The sequence below is a fragment of the Mixophyes fleayi genome, chromosome 2, assembly GCF_038048845.1.
Source record: "Mixophyes fleayi isolate aMixFle1 chromosome 2, aMixFle1.hap1, whole genome shotgun sequence".
Taxonomy (NCBI): Eukaryota; Metazoa; Chordata; class Amphibia; order Anura; family Limnodynastidae; genus Mixophyes; species Mixophyes fleayi.
In genome coordinates this window covers 151,326,636-151,347,452 of record NC_134403.1, presented here as the reverse complement: position 1 = coordinate 151,347,452, position 20,817 = coordinate 151,326,636, and the positions used below count along the sequence as shown (strand labels likewise).

Below are 20,817 nucleotides of genomic sequence, written 5' to 3'. Positions count from 1 at the left end.
ACCGCACAGGTGCAGAGAGCCGTGTCTGGGCTCTCTGCACCTGCGCGGTAGTGTGTTTTTACACTTCAGCAGGGGAGGAGGAGTTGTCTGCCTGTCGCGGCCGCCCAGAGGAGCAGTATGCCAGAACATTTTACAGGTAAGAGACTCATTGCCAGACAGCCTGTTTTTTTTTGTTTTTTTAAACACAAAACGGCAGAGAAGTCCTAGGCTGAGGGAAACAGGGGATACAAACATACAGCAGACCCCATCTAAATGGCCCCTGAATGTAGCAAACTAAGTATTTGATAAAGGATGCATGTGTATATATATATATATATATATATATGTATATAATATATATATATATATATATATATATATATATATACAAGTTAACCCGTGCATGATACTCATGCATTCTAGTCAAATCAAGCTACTTAAGGTGTTAAAAAGGTTCATGCATTTGGGCCTAGCCCAGGCCTCCTCAGGGGAAGAGCGTTACTTCCTGACGCAAGCGCCCTTTTTTAACGTGGTTTTGTCCACATGTCACCACCTCATCATTTTTCTCCATCACCTCATCCTTCATTTTCATCGCCACATCCTTCATCAAGCTACTTAAGGTGTTAAAAACTCCCCACTGTCGACCCCGGCAACCACCAACCACTCCCAACTGTCACTTATCCTTCAAGAAATATATAGGTCAGTGTATAACTCTGCCCAGCAAGTGGCGCTGCAGCTTGGTTTTTATTTATATATATATATATATATATATATATATATATATATATAATGTGTGTGTGTGAATAGGGGACACTTGCGTGGCATACCATTGCGGCACTACTGTGTGGCATAATATTGGGGCACTACTGTGTGGCATAACATTTGGGGCATTACTGTGTGGCATAACATTTGGGGCACTACTGTGTGGCATAACATTGTTTTGTGGGCACTACTATGTGGCATAGGGGGGCTGCTTATCTTTACTAAACTATAGGGGGGCTGACTATACTAAACTATAGCGAGGGGGGCTGCACAGAGAACACTATAGGGAGGGGGTGATGGGACTTTAATGCTGAGGTGGTTTGGGTCTATAATTGAATGTGGGGCTGAGTGTGGGGAGGAGGGCTATCTATTAAATGTGAATATTAATTATTTAATGCTATTAATGGTCATGGGAAATGGATGTTTTAAACTTAAATGCTATTAATTTATTGCTGGGGCTGTTTTGAGGGAGGGTAATAGGTTTATTTATTAAATGTGAATACTATTAATTTAATGTTGGGGTTGGTTGGAGGGAAATAGATCTATTTATCACATGTGAGCACTATTACTTTAATGTTGAGGCTGGAGAGAGGCCTAATTATTAAATGTGGGTGCTGTTGATTTAATGGCAGGGATGGTTGGCGTTAATGTACCCATTATTTTTTCCAAATAGAGCCCTCAACATCACAGGATCCAGACAAGCCGCAACTAAAGAAACCAGCAGCCACAGGTGGTAAAAGTGACAACAACAGGTAGGACAGTCTGTCAAATGTTCTGAGTCTAGTGCAGGTCTGGCTAACCTGTGGTACTCCAGGTGTTGTGAAACTACAAGTCCCAGAATACCCTTACAGCAAAAAGCTGCCATATATTGGCAAAGCATGCTGGGGCTTGTAGTTTCACAACACCTGGAGTGTCATAGGTTAGCCAACCCTGATCGAGTGGGACAATCCTGATTTTTGGTGACTGTTCTGCCCAATCTAAGGGGCAGGTCAACACTGTGTATTCTTTATACACACACTGCATTCTTTATATACTACACTAAGGTGCTAGCTGTCCTTCGTGGACTGACCACTCCCCCTCTAGTGTCTGGTCCCGCCTCTATGATGACTGACCACACACCCCTCTGGTGGGCCCCTAGTGTTGCAGTCCCCCGGTGGGCCCTTCATGCCCCAGTCCAACACTGGCTGTGCTATTACTTACCACGACCATGCAGCTAACTATCCTGCCGTTTTTAATTGATGCTGCTGCATTTATAAACCTCTTCGGGACAGCACACCAATGCTGGTGATAGTTCCTGCTTGGCCTAGTGCGCCTTGTATCCTGACCTGTTCTGTTCTCTGTTTTTGACCCAGATTATTCTAAGGCTTTGCTGTCATTTTCACTCCTGACTCTTGGATTTGTTAAATGGATTTGCTTTCATATCTCTACCTGCCTTATCCCTTGGCTTGTTTAAAGAATTATACTGTCTTATCTGCGCCTGATCCCTGCCTGTCTGAGTTCTGCCAAATACATTCTGGTTGCCCAATTCCTGCTGCTGTGATCTGTCCACTCCATCATACAAATGCCAGATAACTGTACATTAACCTCTGTCTTTCTGACTCTGAGTTCTGCCAAATACATATTAGTTGCTCACTATCTGCTACTCTGAGCTGTCCATTCCATCAGACAAGTGCCAGACTGCTCTGTATTAACCCATGCCTGTCTGCCTCTGAGTTCTGCCAACAATATTATGGTTGTTCACTACCTTCTTCTGTGTTCCGTCCACTCCACGGGCAAGTGCTGGATCAACAACTACTACAACCTGAGCTTAAGTCCTGGGGGCAACCGAGTACTGTGGAACATAACTTGGTCCTTGGAAAGGGGGCTGCTAAAGGTGACCATCTGGTGAGAAGGTACTAGCAGTGGAGGATATCATGCTACTATGTCCTATAATGTGTTATTAATGCCAGTAATCTTGTATGATGAATTTTGACTAAATGTCTAACACTCTCAAAATGTATCTACATTGTCCATCAGTAACAGTTCAAGTGGATTTCATAGTTTTCAAAACTGAAAAAAACCCAAACAAAGATTGTAAGTCTACAGGCGTAAGACTGTAAAAAAGGATAAGAAACTGAAACAGATTTATATTCAGAGAAACACAAATTAACCCCACTAGCTCAAGTAATGAGAACAGATAAAACTTCACTACAATTAACCGGTGCTCAATCCTACTAATGACACAAAAATTCTACCACAACAACATTAAACATAAAAGTGAAAATAGATCATCTATAGAGTGTATAAAGAAGAGACTGCTTAAACATATTCTTGAAACAGATTTTGAATGAACTTCAAGTGTATTTCACAGTCAAGAACTGTAATTTACAAATCTGTGGACCGACATCACAAATGTCATTCCTAGATAAGCCAAGTTTCCATAATGGCAAGGAGGTGGAGGTATTTTGAATTTAATATATCCTTTGACCTGTCATCTCGAATATTAGATGATTTCAGTATTGCGAGTGACAATCCCATTGTCTCTGCTGCCACAAAACTTCTTCTCACTTACTTTTTCCTTTGGTCTCTCGCAATGGACTTCAACTCCAACCCTCTTTGATGTCCTTTTACCTTGTCTTCAACTGCTTCTGCTTCATCGCCAACTTGGCATTCCAAGTCTCCAACCACAACCTTCTTTCCTACAGCCTTACCACATGCCTCCCCCCCTCACCCAAATGCACATACACACAGCAACAACTAAATACTCAACCCCATCCACTTCTTATTTTACACTAAAACAACTACCCTGTCCTGCCTTATTCTGGCTGCCTCTATCTACAATAAAACACTCACAGCACTAGACGATGCATCTCCAGCTACCACATGTAGTCTCCCTCAGATGGTCCAAAACCCAAACTTTGCACACCAAACAAACTCACTATCTGCAAATGTGCTCTTGCACTGCTGTGTGCCACTGGTGGAACTCTTGCTCCTTGTCGACTTCCTCCAGTATAAATTCATACTTTCATCTTACAAAACTACCCTTTCACTTGCCATGCAAATGTACTTGCCTTCTCCAATATCCACCCGGTTTTCTAACCCCTGTTGCCTCTTTGCTACCTCCAACTTGTCCTGCAATCTTCTTAAATGCCACAGAAAGACTAAGCTTCCTCTCTCTCTCCACTCCACATCTGCAGAATCAAATGCCTATATTGACGCCGGGTAGTGTATAAATGTATATTTTAAGTGTTTTACAGGAGTAAATTATTATGTTTAATATACAGGCGCAGTGGCACCGAAAGGGTTAACTCCCAGCGCTAGGTGCTGGGAGTGTAACTATGTGGATGTAAAATGTATATTTAAATTATTTCACGCAAGCTATGGCACACAAAGGGACTTATGTCTAAGCATGAATCAGGCCCAATCAAAAATAACATAGACTGTTACAGGAATCAAAGAGTAGCATAATAATTAAGTAATCCTTAGTCCCCTACACCATTGTTTATCATTCCAAGTCACCCGATTATCGTACAAAGTGGACAAAGTTAGCTCTATAAATGGTGTCATACCTTTGGTTAAGTACATATATTTGCAAATCAGTATACTAGAAATAGCCAGTTGCATTTTTAATTATAGGAAGATTTATGGGAAAGTATATTATTTATATTCTTATTCAGAAATGCTTTCAAAATAAAACAACTAACCTACCAAAAGACCTTTATGTTCTTGAAAAAAAAATGTGAAATTCACAATGGAACACAGATATAAAAACTGCTCTTGGATTAATCAATGCATTGGAAGACCAAGTTGTCATCTAGTCAGAAAGGTACAAAATAGCCCTGGCTGCACAGGAGTTATGTAGTATATAGGGTGATAGGATAGTATAAACAGCAGATAGTATTTATGAGTGTATAGTTACAAATGCATAATTGTTTTTACTAAATCTCTTTCATTAATAAATGCTAACTTCTCTGTGGCTACTGTAAGAACCCCTGTTGATGATGGTAGCTTTATCATACCGTAAATTAAAACATTACAGTACAGGATTTCTAGACACATAATCATCCATCTCAGTTGGTTTCGAGGCAGAAAAAAAATGTAATGCTGTAGATTTATTCACCTTGACATTAATACTGGCAGCACATCAGAGGTTAAGTTAATCTTCACACTACTTTTACCTATTGTCATTTCTTATACTGTGTAGATGTTTTCATGAGAAGGTGATATTAGCCATTACCACAGCTTGATGTAAAATCTTTAACCACTAATGTGAACATACTTGGAGACAGAAAATAATGACTAAAGCTGTTTAAAGAACTATTGTCCAACTGCTGGTTGATTTATCCGCTAAGTCATGAGCAAAGCTTCATGTGCAACAGTAATTGGTCTGTTGAGGATGCAGACTTGAATTACCCAGGTTCGGTGTAAGATGATTGGAATGCAGTATTCCATAAGATGAAGCTGTGTTCTGGCAGGAAAATCTAGGGATATATGGGTATAATAGTTTCTGGTATGAACCAGGCTGTATAACAACAAGCCAGCTTGGATGAAAAAAATGTTTTTTGACAGCCTGGATTATCTATCAGCATTACCTGATAATAACTGATGGGAGGGTGACTTTTAGCAATTTTTTTGCACAGTGAGCATTGTTCTCCACTATGTGATGAACAAATGGCGCATTAGTAAATACAGCCTATAAAACAAGCCTCAAGGAGCAGGAGAGATTCAATGCTTGGATATCTTCCATATGAGTAAGGGATTACAGGGAAAATTGCTTGTCATGTTTGTTCGCAGTCAGTTACATTATGTTCAGGGCGAAAGGATATGAGTAACAAGAAATATTTACATCAGCCAGAAAGGCACGATATACTGTACTGTGTAATATTCTCAACATCGCTCACACATCAGGTAAAAAATAAATAGATGAAAAGTGATTTAAAGCACATATAGCTACTGGGTACAAAATTTGTACCTGAAAAATTCGACCATTCTATGCTCCAGCCATTGAGGGAAAAATGTAAAATGCACAATGTGATTTAAGATTGTTAGAGTTAAGGTCTAGCCCAAATCTAGAATGTGGTGTAAATTAGAGCTGGTTGATATGTGTATGCACCAAACAAGATCATTCAGTATTTGTCCTGCATGCAAAGAAAAATTTGAATTTGCACCCCTTGCAGTGCGACATTGCTTTTCAGGGTGTAATTTGCTTGCAAGTCAGACAAAACAACTAATAGAAGGTCTATTAGAGCCTGAAGGTTTGTTAAAATAAGCCTGTTTATTTCCTTATTGTCAGCAACCAGAACACAAAATGTCAGGTCTGCTTCAGCAATATAAATGAAAGCTTATCATCTAGCCAAATATTTTCCTAAGTGGGCCCTCTCTGTATCCAGAGCTCTCGGGCTGTACCATGCTGCCATTTTTTCCAGGGCTCCTGTGTTTTTCTTTGACAGAGAATTTAGTTGCTGATTGGTCCACCTGCTTACAACTCCCTCTGCCACAACTTAAGGATGTGTTCTCTATTTATTTATCCGTTTTCTATCATAGAACCAGCAGAGCCCAGGAAAAAAAAAGGCTGCATGTAGCAGCCCCCGGGACTCCAGCTAGGAGGAGGGGCCACCTTAGAAAAAATGTTTTGTAGGTGCAGTGGTGGAACTACAGCCGCTCAACAAGGGCCTGAGGTGGGCAGGGCCCAGCAACGCTCCCCCCCCTCCCCCTTCCCTAAAGGGCCCCAGCTCTGCTCTGGGAAGAACAGAGCAGAGGCTTCTCCCTAGCAGCACATGAGAGGCATCAATTGTATTATGCTTCTGCAGTTCCCCCTGGTCTGAAGCTTGTCTCTTGAATATTTAAGCTCCTTTCTGTGGCAGCCAGTCCTGCATATATAGGGAACTGTGATTAGCTAAGAGGAGTCTGCTGAGGAGTTCACACAGCTCTCAGAAACAGATTCAAGACCTGAGGAGGTATGACAGGAGTGCAGCTACACTCTGGAATATGTACACACAAACTAAAATGGAGCAAAAAGTCAACGAAGCAGGAATCTTTCTGCTACACAAAACTCTAATAGTGATTTGAGTCTGAGGAGCAGAAAGGATTCCATTACAACAACAAAAAAGCAAGTATACTTAACAGCATAATAAATTGGCATCACTAATTCGACCAACTATGAGAGTATGCCCCGATGAGGTGCCCGTGAAGAGTGTGAAGATGGAGGAGAAGAGCAGAAGAGAAGACAAGAAGAAAGGAGGTCTGGACCTACCCATCCTAGGATGCAGCGCAGGTAGGTTCATCGCATTTTTCCTTACAGGTAACAGCACCGACAACGGTGGGCGGGTAAGCCAATCAGAGCTCACTTACCCCTGTCGTCCAATCCGCTACCCTCTGCCAATCCAGGCTCACCTCTAGCTGTTTGAATTGCTTGTGCCGCGGCAACATCATTAGCGCTGCATGACATCTGTCACACACCGCTCCTATAACTAGATATTGTTGTGTGACTTGCCCTTTAAGGAACGTTGTTGGTGCTTATCTCCTGCTTCAGAGTCTCTACCTTTGCATGGCTGTTTTCCATCACCTTAATTGGAACCTCCCTCTGAAGCTAATTGGTTGCCACATACTATTTCAACCTCCTGTGATCAGGGATTCATTGCCTGATCTTCATGTTACTCACCTTGCCGTGGTTCTGGCTGTATACCTGATTCTCTGAGTGTTCCCTGGAGTACCGGTTACCGTGATTGCCTGACATCGCTGATCACCATTTGGCTCCGTGATATTTCATCTCGTTGGTTATCTACAAGCTGTAACTATTCTTTGAACTTTGATCAGCACATTGAACTATTCTGTGAGCTGCCTGTTACAACTGTGCTCATACTGATTGCTCAGCTACTCCCTTATCAACTATCTGCATTTCTTATTTGAACTACAATCAAACTCTTGTCATCTGTGGTTCTAAGACCAGCCGGCCGTTTCTACTACTGCTGTTATTATTGCTGGACTATTTATAAGAAGTGTCTCCGAATTTGGAGTGAGCTCTGTCAATTAAGTTCTGTGCTTTGCAGCTGTATCATTATCAACCGATGAACTTTTAATGCTATTTGGATTTCCACGATTACTCATCATCTGATTATTATTGTCACGCTGTACTTCCAAGCAACCTTCTGCTGCATGCTCCTGTGTTAGCGTTATATCTGGACTGCATATAACATCTATTGTTCCGCTGTTATAAACTATGATTTGCCTATAACCATTCGCTACTGAATCACATTCTATCTGGATCAGCAAGTCTACATACATCTCATATTGACTTTCAGCTGTGTCTGTGATTTTTCCTATTTGCTGTTTGTATATTAAGGCTAATGAGTTCGGATTCCATCTCAGCGTTTTGAACTGTATTTGCTTGTCCTCATGCCGTTGCTACTGGTTACCAACTGAAGTACTATTGTGTGATATTATTATTTATGAACTGCCATGTGTTCAGCATAGCTGAATTGTACCAACTTATCAACTGCTGTTGCACTACTAAAGTAATATACTACATTTGCAACGTTACTTCATTGTGTCTGTCCTTATTTGCTGTGTATCCATTATCTGGACTATACCCCAGTGTGGTCTGTCTCCGCTACCCTCTGCTTAATCCATCTAAAGTAGAGGTTGGGGATCCACAAAATTCCTAAGCCTTGACAACATCAATGCGCTAGCAATTATTTAAGCTGCCGTGCACAGCGCCATGTCAGAAGTCCGGCAGCGGTGAGAGGAGACAGACGTCGCTGGATGCCCGGTACCCAGAGAGAGGCAAGTTTAGGAACTCGCTGAAGAAGTGCCACCGAATCAAGACCACGATAGTGACCTCGCCTAAAAGACTTTGATAAGAAGTCCGGGGCAGCAGGGAGCCCTAGTAAGGGCTAGGAGCAACCCTGTCAAGAAGAGCTGAAGAGCCTGGAAGCGGCAGTGGAGGAAAGCTGGTGTCATACGCAAAGCAGTAAAGTGTAATTCCTGCTACTAAGTCGAGCACAAGGCTCGTAGCACAATTCGGGCACTAGGCATGTGGGCAAATAGGGAGCACAAGGCCCGGCACAGTTAGGCTTTGGTTTAGGAGATTCAAGCATATTGCCATTTGGCGCAAGGCCTTAGTTTAGCAGGGCACAAAGCTCTTAGTTTAGCAGGGCACAATCTTAGCACCATCAGTAAGGAAGCAATGTTCCTTGGCAGCATTAGGAAGGGTACAAGGCCCTTGCCTGTGGTGGGAGCCCTCAGTCAGGCACAGGGCCTGATCAACCACTAGGCTGACCAGGCTGCAGCCTGGGGCGCTGGGTCCCGGGGGGCGCTGCACTGTGGGTATTTTTAAAAAAAAAATTAAATTTTTTTTTTTCTTTTAATTTTTTTTTTTACATTTTTTTTTTCTCTTCATTCATTTTTTTTTCGGGGTGGGGGAGGGGGGGTCGCCGCTGGGGATCGCCGCGGGGGGGTGGAGGGCTCGACGATCAAAAGCATTGGTGGTCAGTGGTTAGCAACACACAGCCAATCGCCAGGCTGCCTGTTGCTGTGCAGCAGACAGGAAGCAGGACGTCTTCACTTCCTATCTGCTGATCTGAGGAGAGGAGCGACGCTGGCACAACTTCAGGTAAGTGAAGGGGGAACTGCCCTGCATATCTATAGGGAGGGGGGGGGAACTGCCCTGCATATCTATAGGGAGGGGGGGGAACTGCCCTGCATATCTATAGGGAGGGGGAGAACTGCCCTGCATATCTATAGGGAGGGGGAACTGCCCTGCATATCTATAGGAAGGGGGGGAACTACACTGCATATCTATAGGGAGGGGGGGAACTACCCTGCATATCTATAGGGAGGGGGGGGACTACCCTGCATATCTATAGGGTGGGAGGGGGGGGCTGCCATGAAAATCTATAGGGAGGTAGAGAGGTTGATATGTATGAAGGAGGGCAGAGGAGGGGGGCTGATATATGTGACTGGGGGAGTTTTGATGTGACGGGGGGGATAGCTAGCTAGCAGAGTGGAGGTAAGGAAAATAGCTGCAAGGGGGATGGATGCAGGGTGGGAGGTAAAGAAAATGGCTGCAGCAGGGGTTAAGGAAAATGGCTGTGCGGGGGGGTTGTGGTTAAGGAAAATGGCTGCAGGGGGTATTTAAAAAATAGAACGGCTTTGGGGGCAGAATCTCATGATTGTGTAGTGGTCACATTGGTGGTCTCAGCAATCACTAGAATACTAAATATTAGTGAGATGGGGCTGGTAGAGGTTTGTATTTGATTGACAACAAATATTCAGATATTGCTTATATATGCCTGTCCAATGGGGTACTTTTAGCTGGCCATAATGGAGTGTTTTGTTTTAACTAAAGGGCCTAATCATTTAGGGTTTGCATTATAATACATTTTTGCATTTTCAAAAAAGGACGCCAACTTTCCAGAAGCCAGCGAGAGGATAACAAAGTTGCAAGAGAGAAGAGCAAGGACAGATAAGAGACCAAGGCACAATCTGTCTAAATTTGAATGCTGGAGAATACACCTGAACATTCATATTCGGGAGTGTTCCTATACACCTATATATTCGGAGGAGGGGGGGGCGCTGCGGCCGTATTAGCCTAGGGCGGCCAGAACCCTTAATCAGGCCCTGGTCAGGCATATAGCCTGAGAGAGCAGACTGATAGAGAGAGGCCTGAGGCACCAAAGAGAGCAGGCTGATAGAGCAAGGCCCAAAGGGGCGCAGCAGGCACCAAGGCCTAAGAGGGCACAATACCAGGCTATAGGCCTGTGGGCAGGTTCAGGCATGAGACCTGTGAGTTGAAAGTGACTCTGCCCTGTCTGTCCCCATTGTATGTGTGGGAAGCTATTTCGTGGTGTACTTGTATTGTAAAGTCTAGTAGATGCAACCATTTGTGAGGTGGTCCGGTTAGGTAATATACTGTGTTGTATGTTATTATCTTGTATGTAACCTGTGTATCTCTCTTATTATATTTCCCTGTTGGATCCAGAAGTCAAGTCCCAATTAAAGGTAGGCTTTTGGTATCCTTTAACATTTGCATTCTGGGACTTGTGTGCCTTGAAACTGTGAAGTAGTGCATCACATCCAGTAGAAGTTCAGTATTAGAGTTAGACAGCGGACTATCACTTAGACAGTTGATAGGATCAGGCGCTGTACATTACTCTTTTACTACATTGTAAGATAATCCTTGTGCTGACTAATGCAGATTTATGGTGAAAATAAATGTATGAATGATTTTTGATGTGAAACCACTTTGGCAGCATCTAGTGAAAGCTTTTGTGGAGATGAAAATGTATAATGGAAGTGATGCCATACACTTCCCATGCGCACTCTGTTTGAATCCTCAGAATCCTGTGATCTGTGTCATACTATAATCTGCCGTCCTAAAGGTCTTTCATGCAAGCCAAATCAAAATACATTTTCCATGACATAAGGCAAGAAGTTTCACTTAAAATCCATGTGCTTGGCACACACTCATTTATTATTATTATTATTATTATTATTATTATTATTATTATTATTATTATTATTATTATTATTATATTCATATTCTATTGTTTCATTTAATTCAATTGTTTATCACTCTACATTCCTTTATAATGTATTTCTTGGACTGCACATCTACTGCATTTTCTTTTATACAATTCTAGCAGTTATATGCAGACTATTTGTTACTTTCCAGGAACTGCCCATTTGGAACACCTACAAACATTTTTTTACACAAAATATAAAGACACATTTATTCTACTTTAACTTTTTTTGTGACAATAATATACATATTTGGTCCTAAGTGACATTATTGAAAGTAACTTTTGCACCCTCCATCTACCCTGGGATCCCCATCCACAAGATTTGCTCACCTTTTTCCATAAAATCCATGCAGTGTACCAAAATAGTAAAATTGACCTCAAATACAATGTTGTGATGTGATAGGCATTTTTAGGACTTTTACACCATGCCTCCAGTTCATAATTGATCACCAGTGACACTCATTTCATAATAAAAAAAAACGTGATTTCCATGTGATATATTTTTTTAAAAAAGAGTGATGTAATGAACTGAGCAGGGTGTAGTTCATGAGCACATATTGACAAACAGATGGCTCGGGCAAGCATGCTAAGTTTGTCAGGCCTTTCTCAAAACATTCCCAAGGAAAAATATAGACACTTCAGCACTCTTTCAAATCCTTCAGCAGGGATATTAAGTCACAAAACATAAAAAAATACAGTAAACAAACAAAAAAGTTGCTAAACATAAATATGCAATTTGCAAATTCTAGACACCTTCCCGCATTTTCTCTTCATCAGTGATTAGTAAAACATTTATATAGCGAACAAGAAAATGGATAGTGTCCAAATAATGTCACTTATTAAGTACAAAAACATTGATCTACATGAAATTGATGTTGATTTGCATAACAATCTAACTTGTCAAGAAATATTTCATGTTTCATTTGCAGAACAGCACCAAGTATAAACCAAACTGACAGCTCATTTTTCAAAGAAACTATAATTGACCTACCACATTACATTTTCTAAATATTTTATGTTAATGGAGTTTCTACGCTAGTAATCTGTATTTTACTTTTGAGCAATGCTGGCCACGATGACTAACAATCAATTCCAGCAATAAGACACAAAATGTATAACATCCACTATTTAAATAAGTATTGTAACATATTTGCTTTTTAGGCTATGGGTAAATTTCATGCTCCCATATCTAGGACAACCATAATTTGGAGATAAAAAACTGGGACACCTACAGGTACACTACATGTGACCAGTACAGCTTGTTTGCTCCATTGCAGTGAGTCTAGCAATGTACTGTCTCAAGCATCATTCCAAAATATCCAATAAATGCTTCATTGGGTTCAGATCTGGTGACTTAGAAGGCCATTACATTTGGTTACCATTTGTGCTCATTAAACCATTGCTCTGTGGATGAAGGTATTGGCATACTGAAGTACACTCCTACTATTTGGAAAGAAATGCTGCAACATGGGGTGAAGATGATCACTTAGTACCATTAAGTAGCAATTAGCGTTGACATTGCCTTCTAAGACTCCAATACATGCCAGGAAAATTAACCCCACAGCTTTATGAAACCCCTCACTGTTTGAAGCAAGCACTCAATGCTGTGAAGTTCTTGAGGTTTGCATCAGACGTGCATAGAGCACAGGCAATGGACTACCAAGAAATGGAGCAGTTGCGCAATTGTTCGTTTGTCAATAACATAAAGAAGGATGATTTATCTGACTATATCACTTTCTCCACTGCTTGGTAGTCCACTGCCTGTTGTCTTTGCACTACTGATGCATATATGCATCGCTTGGTGTGATGGGCGGTTTATGAACTGCAACCCAACCATAATATACTGGTCTGCGGAGTTTTGACTAAAGTTTGTACTCATGCCACATGTTGAAATTTGCAATGGCGTTTCTGTTTTATCTTGCACTTCTATTTAATGTACAGATTTCACCATTCTGGAGTATGTACTTCTGCCCACTTTTGCCCTTTGCTGATAATACTTTCCCTTAACAGTTTCCTACTGACAATACCTCAGACACCATTGTTCATGAAATATTAACAAATTAAGCTGTCATGGTCTCCTACCAAATGCACCTCAAAATGCGCCCCTCTTTCAAAGTCACTCAGATTTCTTCAAACAAGTGACTCCTTTTTGAAGCAAGGGTGCCCCTGAGTCTCTAGGTTCCAGTATTGGGGAGATATGGACATTAATACCCATTCTGGGCTCCTAAATGTTTTCTGTAGTGCAGGGTGTTATGGTCTCATGATTACGTATGATCACCAAGCAATAACTGTGACAGTTTAGTGCCCTGTCCCCCATCCCTTGGGTCTTCATTATTTTTCTGTAAACAGTGGGTGAGGAGATGGGGCTTCATGATCATCATCATCATCATTTATTTATATAGCGCCACTGATTCCGCAGCGCTGTACAGAGAACTCATTCACATCAGTCCCTGCCCCATTAAAGCTTACAGTCTAAATTCCCTAACATACACACACAGACAGACAGAGAGACTAGGGTCATTTTTTAATAGCAGCCAATTAACCTACAAGTATGTTTTTAAAGATGGGGCTTCATGATATCATCACATGTCGGCATAATGATGTAATTAAGTCCTGTCCCTGTCCATCACCAAAAAGAAATAGCTGTGGGGGACAGGTAAATATAATAAGTAGAAATGCACCTTAGAAGAATGAAGAATGTATTCCAAACACAGAAACATTTGTGTGAACACAAGATGAACTATGGATGTAAGAAATTACATCATGTATGTATTGTCTATTAAGTGTTCACCTTAAGGCATATATGTCCATTTTCATTGAGGATGGATGATGATTATTTTGAGGTACAGTCAATTGCAATTGATCCTATCATGCAGACTACAGGTGCATAAAAATGAGCCCTTTTTGTTCATTTATTTAAGGTTACAAGCATAATTACATATAATTAAAATATTGCTTTAACATTACCTATATCCCATATTTATTTATTTTTACTTAATGGATAAATATTGTCAAAGCATTGGTAATAAGTGGGCACCCCTATTCAGACCTTTCTTATTGGAGTATGTAAACGCACACGGTACAACCGTTGGGACACTCAATAATCTCCATAAGTACACAATAAAAACACTGGTTAGAGGAACACTCACAGAAAACACATATGGCAAATGTTGTACATATCACAATGACTTTCTAAAGAATTCTGGCAAGGGCACTCACTGTTTGGGCATTTGAATATTTCCTGCAGTTCCTTGTGATCTGATGTTCCATAGTGATCTGTACCTGGCCTGCAGTGCTGTCTTCTGCTAGTTCACTGACATGTTTATTTATGACCTTCTGCTGTCTTTACTGAACTTCTGGCCTGTCCACTTGCTTATGACTGATGTGTACTACAAGTGCCGACTTCTGAACTAGTCAAGCTTCTCTTTCTGTGTCTCCCTAGGGCTTGATATTTTGTTTTCTAGCAGTACTGGTATTTAACAACTTCGATGGCATCTTATCACTCCTTTGTATTCTGTTAGGGAGGGAGTAGGTCCCCAAGTTAGGAGAGGGAGGAAAACAGATTCAAAACAGTCACTAGCAAACCAAAGACACAAAACAGCGTAAGATAACAGTGAGTAAAGGGAGTGTAGTTGCTGGTTAATCAATGGTCCAATATTGGCCCAATATTTCACTAAACCAGGCACATGGTTGAATTTTTTTTTCTTGTCTAATCCAAGTAATTGTTATGAGTAATGCCAAATGTTATAACCGATTAATTATATTAACTTATGGAAGACATATACAGATGCAGTACACTTCAATGTAAGAAATGATGGGCGCCGTTAAGTACCAACAGCATCATCTATGCACCATACACCATGAAACTGTTGCCTGATTGGACCATTCTTCTCATCACAACATATTTATCTTTATATGACAGTTCTATCCCTGTGAATATATTCAATACTGCACATTATGAATTAACATTTGCATTTCTATTATGAACAAAGGCAGTTTCTGATTTAAATCATGACATAAATATATATGTGTATTGACAATGGCTTCTTACTGCGTGAATTATGTATTTCATTTTATTTTCATATAAACATTTTTCATTTTTATTTGTTTTAACTTTTGCTTTTAAAATAAAAAAATATTTAAAGCAGATACGAGACTTAAAAAAGTTTATCAGGTAATTGGTTTTTTTTTTAGACAACATTTTAAACCCTTTAAGAGTGGGTCCATTTTCATGGTTTCAAGAGCAGTAACATTTATTTCGCAAGCTACTAAAAGTGTATTAGATATTTTTAGGATAGGGATTTCTTTTGGCGACATAGTGAAAGGGATTGCTCTCTAACTATAGCAATCACAAGAAAATGACATATATTATGGGGTAGATTCAATTCCCTAAATATCTGCGCTATGTGCGTCCAGAACGGCACCTTGCTCGAATATTTTTTTACTGAAGTAACACTGATTTCTGCTAATGCCCCAAAGAGGTTCAAGCAAAAATCTGTGTTTCTTTTTATTGAAACTATGGTAAAATGAGCGTCGTGATGTTCTTAGGAACATCACGGACAATTGAATTTGCCCCTAGGTCTTGTCACTTAATGGTTAACTAGGATGTCACTAAGCATTGTTTCAGCACAGAAAAAAATAAAACTAATATTATCTGTGACTGACAATTGCTATTGTAGTGGATAAGGATTGCGGAAGAATGCGAGAGCCCAGCTTTCTATCCTAACTTAATAAATCTTGACTAAACCTCCAGTGCACAATTAGCTAGAAACAACTGCAATATATGCTTAGGAAAAATTAAAATGTCTGAATCATTTTATTATCAACTGGGGCATAGGAATTGCATGTGTCAAATTCCCTTTTAAAAGAAAGAAAACATGTAGGATGTAAACACTGACGAGTGCAATAATGTTTGCTAATAGACTGGGCTAAGTCAGAAAATACTAGGTCTCTGCAGTCATCTCACCCAAAAACTTTCCCCCCTCGATTTCCTCATAACTTTTCTGCTCCCTCTCTTCCACTGCATGTCAACCTATAACTCATCTCTTAAATGAGTCTTTCCCAACTGACACATTTCCATTTTCTTTAAAGTATGTGCTCATCTAACTTATCATAAAGAAACCATAATCATCATTTATTTATAGCGCCAGCAAATTATGTAGCTCTTTACAATTGGAACAAACACAGCATAAAACAATGCTGGATAATACAAACAGAGAGAGATGTGAGAGGGCCCTGCTTGCAAGCTTACAATCTATGGGAAACCATCTCTTGACTTCAACTACCACCCTATGAGACCTCCATCTCTCCTCTAAAGTACCTGAGCAACTTGTGTACCACCCATATCTCACTTTTTACCCTCTCACTCTGATCCCATATCTCTGCACGCACCAAAGTAATCAATGATACATGCAGCAAAGTCTAAAAGTCACTTCTCCATACTCATCCTCCTGGATCTCTCTACTGCTTTCGACACTGTTGATTACCCACTTCTCTCGCAATCATCTTTACTCCATTGTCATTCATTGCACAGTTTTTTCTTCGTTCTGTTCCAATCTATCAAATTGCTTCTTCATTGCGTCTACATCTGGCACTTTCTCCCTTCCACTTCTACTATCTCTTGGGGTCTCACAAGAAATAGTAGAAGTCTGCTTTCTGCAACTAATCTGCTTTAGTCTGCTTTCCGCAACTAGTTTACTCATTCAGCCTATAGTACCACCTCTATTCCGATGACACTCAAATCTACCTCTCCTTGTCTATCTTCTTCTTCTGTCCTATCTTGTGTTACCAGCTGTCTCTCTGCTATGTCGGAACAGTACCTAAAGCTCAATATGTCCCAAAACAGATCTTATAATCTTCCCTCCTCCCAGAGTCACTATCTCCCCTCAAATCTCCCTCACTGTCAACAGCATCACAATGTCCTTCATTTCCAAACCCACTTGGTGTCACATATGAGTATTCCCTCTCTTTTATTTCTCACATCCAGTCTCTCTCCCAGACTATCACTTTCACCTTCAAAATACTGCCAGAAAATGCCCCTTTACTTACCCAAGTTGCAGCAAAAGCTCTTATACACACTCTCATTTCCACTACTGCAACTTCTTCCTATCTGGCATTCCCCTCCCCATCTACTGTATACCCAATTCAATCCATCCTAAATGCCCCAACAAGACTGATTATATCTCTTGCTGCTTCATATCTGTCGCACCACTTTGCAAGTCCTAGTGATGAATCTCTGTGCCCTCCAGAATGAAATTCAAATTACTAACCTTCTCCTAAAAAGCCCTCAACAACACCACTCCTTAAAACATATCAAATTAAATTTTTAAATATTCTCCTTTGTCATCAACATTCATCATCAACATTTATTTATATAGTGCCAGCAAATTCCGTAGATTGAACTTGGACCTGCATCTTGCCCCATCTCTGGTAACCACCTCTGATCTCCAGCTACTAGATTGCTCTTGGGCCGCTACCAAGTTATGGAACTCCCTACCATGCCCAATCAGATTAAAGGATCAAACAGAGTTTGAGGTTACTATAGATTAAAAAATAGGCAGATTAGATTGGCCAAGTGGTTCTTATCTGTCATCAAATTCTATGTTTCTAATCTAGTTCAAATTACCTACCCTCACCTAAGAAGGCCTCTACAACACGACCACACCTTTAGACATGTAAATCGTCATCTCAAAATGTTATCTTGGATCTACCTCTGACCTGAGCCTCTCCTCATCTGTGAAAACCACGTCTCACTAATGTCCACAAGAATCAGACCAACTCAGATTCTCCCACAGCCTTCAAATTTTTAAATGCTCTCTGAAATTCCATGTCTGTATTAGCGCTTATCCTTTCAAACTACAACAGTAGACCCACAGTAAGTGGTTTCACTGTCATAATGTGTATTAGATCCAGCCTAGTCAGAAATTGAGTCCACAAAAAATCTTTTGCACATTCAAGGTTGTGCTCATTGACTCATTCAAGGTTTCAAGCGCCCCCTAAACATTGGCACCCTAAGCAACGCCTAGGTTCCCCTAATGGTAAGTACAGTCCAGCTGTCACCCCGAGTGTCAATGTTCCACTGTTCTGGGGCTCCAAAAGAGCTGGTTCCCAACTGAATGTTCTGAGATATATTATATCTCTGACACTCAAAGGAGTCAAAAAACATATTCAAAGACCCACAGGCAGAGTACCTGAGCCCTAGATAATACACAGTAATTATATTTAATGAACACTTTATATTTCAATATAAAATCAAATACTACTTTTAATATGTTGATCTATATATTTTAAGGAGCTATTATTGATGTTCTCAAGTTCAACTATTTGATATATGATGATATGATGAAGTAAATGTAAAACTGCTAATTTAATATCCCACAGTGAAAAGGTTAATTAACACAAAATGGACAAAAATAGGGCATTGCCATTTTATATAAAAACAATTACATTATAAATGCCCTGAATAACATTCAGATAAGAACACTATTAATTCAGTCAAGTGCTGCATCAATTGACATTCAAGTACAAAATTGTTGTATCTATAATGAATATATACAATAACTGGGAATACGCATACTCCAGTCTTCATGAACATGAATGATGTTAAAGATTGATCAGCTTTGCAATCATCTGTATCCTTTTAGCCACTCTTGTGAGAATCATTATGTTTGCATTGTTTCTAAAGGAATTTGGACTGCATAAATATTAAACAAAATAATATAAGTCACAATATGAAACTTTAGTCTCTATCATTTATCTAAAGTGAAATAGAGGGTGCTCAGCTAAGTGGTTACTATCCCGTGGGCAATACTGGATGAAGTGAAGTGCACTTATGAATAAAAGATGTAGATTGCATCTGCTCAGTGACTGATTTCTATAGTGCACGCAACTGTACCAACTACAGTTTATCTTGCAGTCAGTGTTATATCATTTGTCCACATGAGACTAAAACTCAAACTTTTTAATAGTTTCTTCCCTATTGCTTTCCTAAACACGTTCTTCGGAATCCTTTTCAGTAAAGCATTTTGTATAGTTAATTCATAAAATTTCTTTACAACATAAAGTACAAACATACTAGACCTATGTATTTTCTGGAGCAAGGAAGATCAATTCATCATCATCATCATCATCAGCAGCTATTTATATAGCACCACTAATTCCGCAGCGCTGTACAGAGAACTCACTCACATCAATCCCTGAACCTATTGGAGCTTACAGTTTAAATTCCCTAATATACACAGACACAGACCAAGAGAGACTAAGGTCAATTTAATAGCAGCCAATTATTATATGCCTGTTAGGATGCGTATCTTTTGCACCTGTTACAGTGCAGGTGCACGTTCATGAAGATGATTTGTCTTAAACCAGGTGTATATGCTGCCAATGCAGGGCCGGATCCTTAGCGAGATGTGTACAGCTCTGCATATGGGTGGAAATATTCTATTTTTCCGTGCTCCCTAGAGTAATTTTGCCAAGAACTCAGTTCCAAGGAAGATGTGCTGATTTAATTGAAATAATTTATGGTAAAATAAAGCATAGTATATATGGCTTGAAGTACTATGTACAGTACTTTATTGCATTACTTAAATGGGGCTAGGTACCACCCATAACAAAATACATTGTCTTATCTTTGAGAAGGGTTGACCTTGGGCCTTGAACCCCTAGGCCTTTGTAAGTGCTACTTTTGGACCTATTCCTGTGTTGGACTGTACCAATCTTCAAGGTTGAGTTAAGGTCTGTTAGGTAAAATAATATATAGTTCATAACGGTTTCTGTCTACTACTCCTACAGCTAAAGATAAAGCGATGATGTCACTGCACAGTGCTCCAGCAAGCCTTCAAGCTAGAAAGTCTTAATTGAGTAGATGAGGTAGGTGTCTGTGAGGTTTGAGCATGGAAGTCTTTATTATTGAGGAAGGGGGAGGTGCTACAGCCTTTAGATACACCAATGACCAAAGTCACCATTCTAATAAAAAATATTACAGTGCCAAAAAAAACCATTATTGACTATAATAAAATTGGTTCACTTTTAGAGCCATATAAATAGAAATAACTGATGCCAGATAACTGTAGCTCTCAAGTTGGAGAAATTTACTAATTGCTTCTAGATATCTTAATGTAAAAAGGCTAGAACATTCCCATCATTATTGGTCATCCTTGCCAATTCATTGAGCCCCAAACCCAGTTAATTATACATTTAACTGCACCATTAAACTATTGCTTTCATCTCGGGATCATTATGATGGCAGAATGGAAACCTGGGAGGCATTTAATAAAACTGGTGCACAGGAGAGATATGCTATAATCCATAGTCAGATATTTTGCTATCTTTTTCACAAATATACTAGAAAAAAAGACAATATTGGGTGGCTTTGGGTGTTTTCTTAGATGGCCCTTAAGTTGGAAAATGTAAAATAATAAAGGATTTACAGCCCCGTATTTTTTTTTTTTTGGCATACATAAATGCAAATATCAGGACCACACATTTGGAGCTGTAAATTTTATTCTCTTTGTAGAACAGGATTGGAGGAAATATTTAGGAATCAATGAACCCTGCAAGGCATGTCGGATTAGTTTTT

At 40.0% G+C, this 20,817-nt stretch overlaps 1 protein-coding gene across 1 annotated transcript in view; it reads left to right on the top strand.

Moving 5' to 3' along the window:
* The first annotated feature begins 1,454 nt into the window (after positions 1 to 1,454).
* The window catches only part of ST6GAL2 (ST6 beta-galactoside alpha-2,6-sialyltransferase 2), a 262,639-nt gene continuing 243,276 nt past the window's right edge, over positions 1,455 to 20,817 (top strand). Inside the window, exon 1 of the mRNA XM_075200248.1 lies at positions 1,455 to 1,493. The gene's annotated coding sequence lies outside the window, so the exon portion shown is untranslated. The remainder of the gene's footprint in view (positions 1,494 to 20,817) is intronic.